At 38.3% G+C, this 6,723-nt stretch overlaps 1 pseudogene; it reads left to right on the top strand.

The window, feature by feature from the left end:
* Positions 1–6,115, top strand: part of LOC102821172 — a 162,138-nt pseudogene extending 156,023 nt beyond the window's left edge.
* Positions 6,116–6,723: the final 608 nt, after the last annotated feature.

Genomic DNA, 6,723 nt, shown 5'->3' on the forward strand with positions numbered 1-6,723 from the left:
CTCCCATGGAACAGCTGGTAGTTTTGAAGTGCTGACCTTGTGGTTCGCAGCCCGATTCATAACCACTTCGCTACCAGAGCTCTATGTTGTTGTTGTTAACTGCCGTCGAGTCAGTTCCAACCCATAGCGACCCTGTACAGGTTTCAGAGTGCCATATATACACATGCATATATGGCACTGATTTTGCTTCTCTAGAACCTATTCTAAGACAGTATATATGCACAGAGGAGCTAAATATGCCACACTTTTTAGAAAATAATGTGCATGTGTTAAAGCAATACTAGTTTAAGATTCTTATGATGCAATAGTGAGTAACTTTTATCATGACTAACTGTGATTGTCACAACTGTAAAGGTAGAGGTTTTACAACATAAAGGTGGAAGTAGTTAATCTTACATTCCAGGAACAGAGGACCCTATAACCAAAAAATGAGAAGAGCATGAGTGGAATGTGGGACCCTATCCAAAGAAGTAACGACACCAGAGATGGAGGTAAATATGACGACATGGAGAGCTAGAGCAGCTGAGCATTCTAAGCTTATGGAAAGAGAAAGACTGTGCTGTTGGCCAGTAGGCAGGCATACAGAATGTGCCCTTGGGTTGTTTACATGATTTTATATTCCTGAGTTTTTTGGTGTATATAAAAAAACAACAACAACAGCAAAACAGAGAGAACAGAAGCAAATACTGTCAAATGCTAATGCATAGAGGAGATTGTAATCATTGCAATGATTCAAAATATGATAGGATGAGTACAAAACTGATGTTCACCCATGTAAACTATCACTTAATACATAATAAAAGCTTTAAAAAAAAGTATTAGTTGAAACCCTAAAGTAAATGGTGTTACATTCCTTATACTTGTTTTAACAGGATTATGAGGAAAAAAAGAGAGAAATCTCACTGCCATTAAGTCCATTCTGACTCATAGAAACATGACAGAACAAGGTAGAATGGCTCCTTAGGAAAGATAAGACTGTTTCTCAGAAACTAGAGATAATCTTCTCAAATTGCTTATTTAGCACAATATCATTCACTACAGCAATATATTATCCAATATAAAGTTATCTAATCTATCTCCAGTAAAACTGCCTGTAAGTCACATATTAATTTGAGGTAGGGAAGAAACACACAGTACCTTCATTCTAGTTGGATATCCATGATGGACCTTGTAGACATGGATATTTTCTGTCTCCAAATCAGAAAATTAGGGATGTTGGCTGGAAGGATATTAGAGCAGTAGTGTTAACTGTCATGAAACTCTGAAAGTTCAAGAATTTTTGTTTTTGGAAACCTCAAATATTGTGATAGCAATATATTTGTGTCAACTTGACTGGGAAAGAATTCTCAATAGTTTGACAGTTAAGATGTAGACATCCTCATGATAAAATCCAATATAACAATAAACTTTCTGATATGGTCTGCTATAAGCAGTCAATCAAATGAAAGGATGTTTCTTCACAGGTATAAACTGCTTCTAATATCTTAGACCCAGGCAAAACTTACTTGCTTTCTGCTGGGCCTGGATATTGCATCTGACTTATCCTCCAACATTAGGTACTGTGAAATTGAGTCAGTGGCCTGTTCTGTTACCTACAGATACTGGGAGACATCAACAGCCTGCCTTCCATTTACTATGCCTGCCTGCTTGTCAGAACTGCTGATCTTAGATCATTGGAGCAAAACTTCAGATTTTTCCACCACTATGACTGTGTGGGACTTCTGGTATGGCACTTCTGGTTAATGTTCTAACTGCAAAGTCAGTTTGGGCCGTAAAGGCAGCCAGATCCAACTCACCAGCTGCTCCTTGGAAACCCTGTACAGGGTTGCTATTAGTCAGATCCCGACTCGATGACACTTTGTAAGTAGTAAATAACATGACTGTATGAGTCAGTTCCTTGATAAAAATGTCTTTATATACATATTTAACTTCCACTTGTTTTGATTCTCAATACAACCCAGCATAAGACATATGATATCAAGAGTGGTTCTAGAGAAACAAAATCACAAGGATGAGTTTTCTAAATTTGTTCTCAAGTTTGACTACTTTTTTTTTTTTTTAAATTAAATGTTTCCAGGTAATGCCAACACCAATTGTTGTTTTTAGACCTATACCTAGACTGAAACACCAGTGAGTCCTAAAATGTGAAGTAAAAATGGTAACTCAGGAAGAAATATTTTCTACTCCCAAAGAACTGCTTAATTTTTTAAATGTATACAAACAGAAAACAGTAGAACATGAGTGGGTATGGTTCTTAAGGGTGTGGAATAATGGAGAAAGGAACATAAGTTTGGATCCGTCGGAGTTTATTTATATAGGATAACTAAGCATATAATCTTCATTCAGTGTTTCACCTCCAGAGGTTAGAAGAGGGTCTAATAGTTTATTTGGTTGTTTCACTGAAGTATGGATTGTATGTTGGACGACAATATACCAGGCTGAAGTAACAGACCTGCCTTAATGTTCTTCAGAGGAAGAAATCCAAATGTTGTAGGAAATTGGCATGTTACAGTGTATTTATCAGGATACACCCATAAATCCACACATGGAGTGTCCAGAGAGCACATCCTTTACCACAGCAGTGAGGAACAAATTTGTATAGGGAGCCCCAGCTTGCTTGAAGATATCTGTGATTGCTATTTTTTGTAAATTACATTTGACAGTGGGAACTACACTAAATACAGTGGGCTGATTGGAACCAGTGGAGCTAGCAGGCAAGTGGCAGCACTTAATTGACAAGGTAGGCATAATTACGACAATGTCAGAAAAATCAAAGTCTTAGTCAGAATAATTTGACTCTGATTATGAATATAGCTGGCTTGGGCAGGGTGTCCATAAGAGTAAAATAAATGGGAAACCTAGAAAATATTTACTTGATCTGTACAAGTAGAAGAGATCTAGATCAATTAAGTGGCAGTATAATTTGAATAGCAAGAACAGAGTTACAGCATCTTAATCCATTCCCAGACTTGTGCCAGTTTACAGATCCACAACCCCTTGAATGAAGGGGAGGCTGTGTTTCCTGGAGGAAGTACCCCACTACACCACTAGAAATTTAAATTGTTGGTCTTTCTTCCAATCTTCACCAAAGGGGTCTATGGCCTTTTGTGAGAGTGACTGTTTTTTGGAGAAGAGGAAATAATCATATTTTTAATAGATTACTGGATGCTGGTTCTGAATTGACACTAATTCCAGGAGATCCAAAATGTCACTGTGGTGCACCAGTTAAAATAGAATCAGATAGGTCAAGTTATTAAAGGAATCTATTAAGGTCTGTCTCACAGTGGGTTCAGTATGATCCTAATCTTATCTTGTAGTGGAGTATCCAAGTTTGAGAATGTATAATTAGAATATATTTACTCAGCAACAGGCAGAACACTCATATTGGATCCCTGAAATATGGAATAAGGGTTACTATGGTAGAAAAGCCTCATGGAAATCTTTGGAACTGTATCTACCCAGGAAAAGAATAAACCAAAAGCAATATCACATTCTTGGAGGAATTGCAGAGATTAGTGCCACAATCAAGGACTTGAAGTATGTATGGTGGTGATTCCCACCACATGTCCATTTGACTTGCTTATTTGGCCTATTCCAAAAACAGTTATCTTGGAGAATGATAGTAGACTTAAACAAGTGATGACTTCAATTGAAGCTGCTGTTACAGATGTGGTTTTATTGCTTCAACAAATTAATAAATCTCTTGCTATTTGGTATGCAGCTATTAATCTGTCCTATGCCTTTTACTCAATTCCAGTTTCAAAGGCTAACAATACACTTGCATTGTCCTACCTCAAGGTACATAAGTCTCCAGAATTACGCCATAATTGACTCCACAAGGACCTCTATCACTTTTCCCTGCCATAAGACATCACACTGGTTCATTACATTGAAGATATTATGTTAAATGGAGATAGGAAGAAGTATCAATGACTCTAGACTTATTGGTAAAGCACATGCATGCTAGTTGTTGTGGTTTATAATACTGTCAAGTTGGTTCTGACTCATAGCAACCCTGTACAGAGTTTCCAAGGAGCTATTGGTAGCATAGTGGTTACGAATTGGGCTGCGAACTTTAAGGTCAGCGGTTCAAAACTACCAGCTGCTCCGCGGGAGAAAGATGAGGCTTTCTACTCCCGTAAAGATTTACACCCTCGGAAATCCTGTACAGGGTCGCTATGGGTCAGAACCGACTCGACGGCACTTAACAACAACAACAATTGGTGAATTAGAACAGCTGACCTTTTGGTTGAGAATTGCTTTATGGTTGAGTGCTTATCCTATAGTGCCACAGTAGAACTGCATGCTAGAGAGTGGGAAATTAACCCTATGAAAAAAATTCACTTACTTTTCACTTCAGTGAGATTTCTAGGGGTTCAGGGGCATGGAGCATTCCATGATATTTCTACTAAAATGAATGATAAATTATTGCATCTGGCCCTTCCCACAACTAAAAAAGAGGCACAATTTATGGTGGGCCTCTTTGGATTTTGGAGGGAACACATCTTTCATTTGCTTGTTCTACACTGGCTATCTATCAAGTGACTCAAAAAAGACTCTAAAAACTAGCTTTGAGTATATACCAAAATAAGACAAGGCTCCACAACAGGTTCAGGTTACTGTGCAATCTGCTCTGCTTCTTGGACTGTATTATCCAGATGATCCAATGGTTCTTGAAGTGTCAATTGCAGGTCGAGATTCAGTCTAGTCTTTAACAGACCCCATTGATGAATTGGGCTGTGAACCACAAGGTTAGCAGTTCAAAACTACCAGCTGTTCCATGGGAGAAAGATGAGGCTTTCTGCTCCCGTAAATATTTACAGCCTTGGAAACCCTGTTGTTGTTGTTGTTGTTATGTGTCGTGGTGTTGGTTCCGACTCATAGCGACCTTGTACAGGGTTTCCGAGGCTGTAAATCTTTACAGGAGCAGAACGCCTCATCTTTCTCCCGTGGAACAGCTGGTAGTTTCAAACTGATGACCCTGAGGTTAGCAGCCCGATTCGTAACCACTACATTACCAGACACTCTGCACAGGGTCCCTATGAGTCAGAACCGACTCCACGGCACATAACCACCAACAACCATTGATGAATTACAGTGCAGATCCTTCGGTTTTTGGAGCAAAATCTTGACATCCTGTGCAGATAACTACTCTTATTTTATGGAAAAGCTTTTGGCTTGTTACTTGGCCTTAGTAGAGACTGACTGCTTAACCAGAAGCCACCAACTCACCATGCAACCTGAGCTATCCATTATGAATTGTGTATTGTCTGAGCCACTGAGTCATAAAGCTGCACATGCACAGCAATACTGCATCATTAAAGAGAAGTGGAATATACAAGACTAGACTCAAGCAGGACCTGAATACAAATGTAAGTTGCATGAAGAAGTGGCCGAAATGCCCATGGTTTGAATTCCTTTCACATTCTCTTGCCTCTCCCAGTCTATGTCTAAGCTCTCATGGGACGTTCCTTATGATCAGTTTACTAAGGAAGAGAAAACATATGCTTTGTTTTACAGATGGTTCTGTGCAATATTCACACACCATTAGAAAGTGAGCAGTAACAGTATGACAGCCCTTTTCTGGGACTTCCCGAAGGACAGTAATGAAGAGAAAGCCTTCCAACTGGCAGAACTTTAAGCTGTGCATATGGGTGTTCGTTTTGTTTGGAAGGACCAATGGCCAGATGTGCAATTGTATACTAATTCATGGGTTGTGCATAATGGTTTGAATGGATACTCAGGGGCTTGAAAGGACATAAATAGAAAATTGGTGACAAGGAGGTTTGGGGAAGAGGTATTTGGGCTGACCTTTATGAACGACCCAAAAAAAGTAAAGATATTTGTATTTCATGTGGATGTCTTCCAAAGACTTACCTCAACAGAAGATAATTTTAACAATCAAGTGGACAGGATGACACGTTCTGTGGAAATGAATCCTCTCTTTCTAGACACTCTTGTCATTGACCAATGGGCTCATGAACAAGGTGGCCATGATGACAGGGATGGAGGTTATACATGGACTAAGCAGGATAAACTGCCACTTAGCAAGGCTGACTTGGCTACAACCACATTCTCCCTGTATCCTACATGTTTGTTACTTATTGTTATTTAGGTTATATGTGAAAAATATAAAAAACAAGCCAGAGAAAAACTAATAATAAAGCTTCTAAATCTGTAATCTCAATTACTGTTATTAAGCACCCTCAAGTTGGTCTTAACTAATAATGACCCTGTATAGGGTTTACTAGTAGCAGGTTGTGGATTTGAACCACTGGCTTTGTTTGCATTCCAGTGCTTATTCTATAGTACCACACCAGAAATTTGTAATCTCAATAGTCTATATAAAACTAAATTACTTAAATTTTGTCTGTGCTTGAAAATAGTACTTCCTTTTCCTATTAATTTTTTCCTTAGTACCAAAGTTAAAGACATGTTTATTTAATTCTGGTAGTATAGATATTTTTATATGAACATCCAAATAAAAGTGCTCTCTGTAACTAGATTGCTTTTGAGTTTTACTTTAGGAAGCTGAACTCCTTCCTTATGGTAATGCATTATATTTGGATACTGTTTAACTTCAAATGAATTTTTCAAAAGGAGTTTACCTAGCTAGAGATGACAGTATAAGTCATGCAATAATATTAAGAAAGAATCCTCCACCAACAACAAACCGCATTTTTGCCATAATCTGAGGAATGTCCACTAATGATTCTGACTCAT

The sequence above is a fragment of the Chrysochloris asiatica genome, unplaced genomic scaffold (genome assembly GCF_000296735.1).
Source record: "Chrysochloris asiatica unplaced genomic scaffold, ChrAsi1.0 scaffold00093, whole genome shotgun sequence".
Classification (NCBI taxonomy): Eukaryota; Metazoa; Chordata; class Mammalia; order Afrosoricida; family Chrysochloridae; genus Chrysochloris; species Chrysochloris asiatica.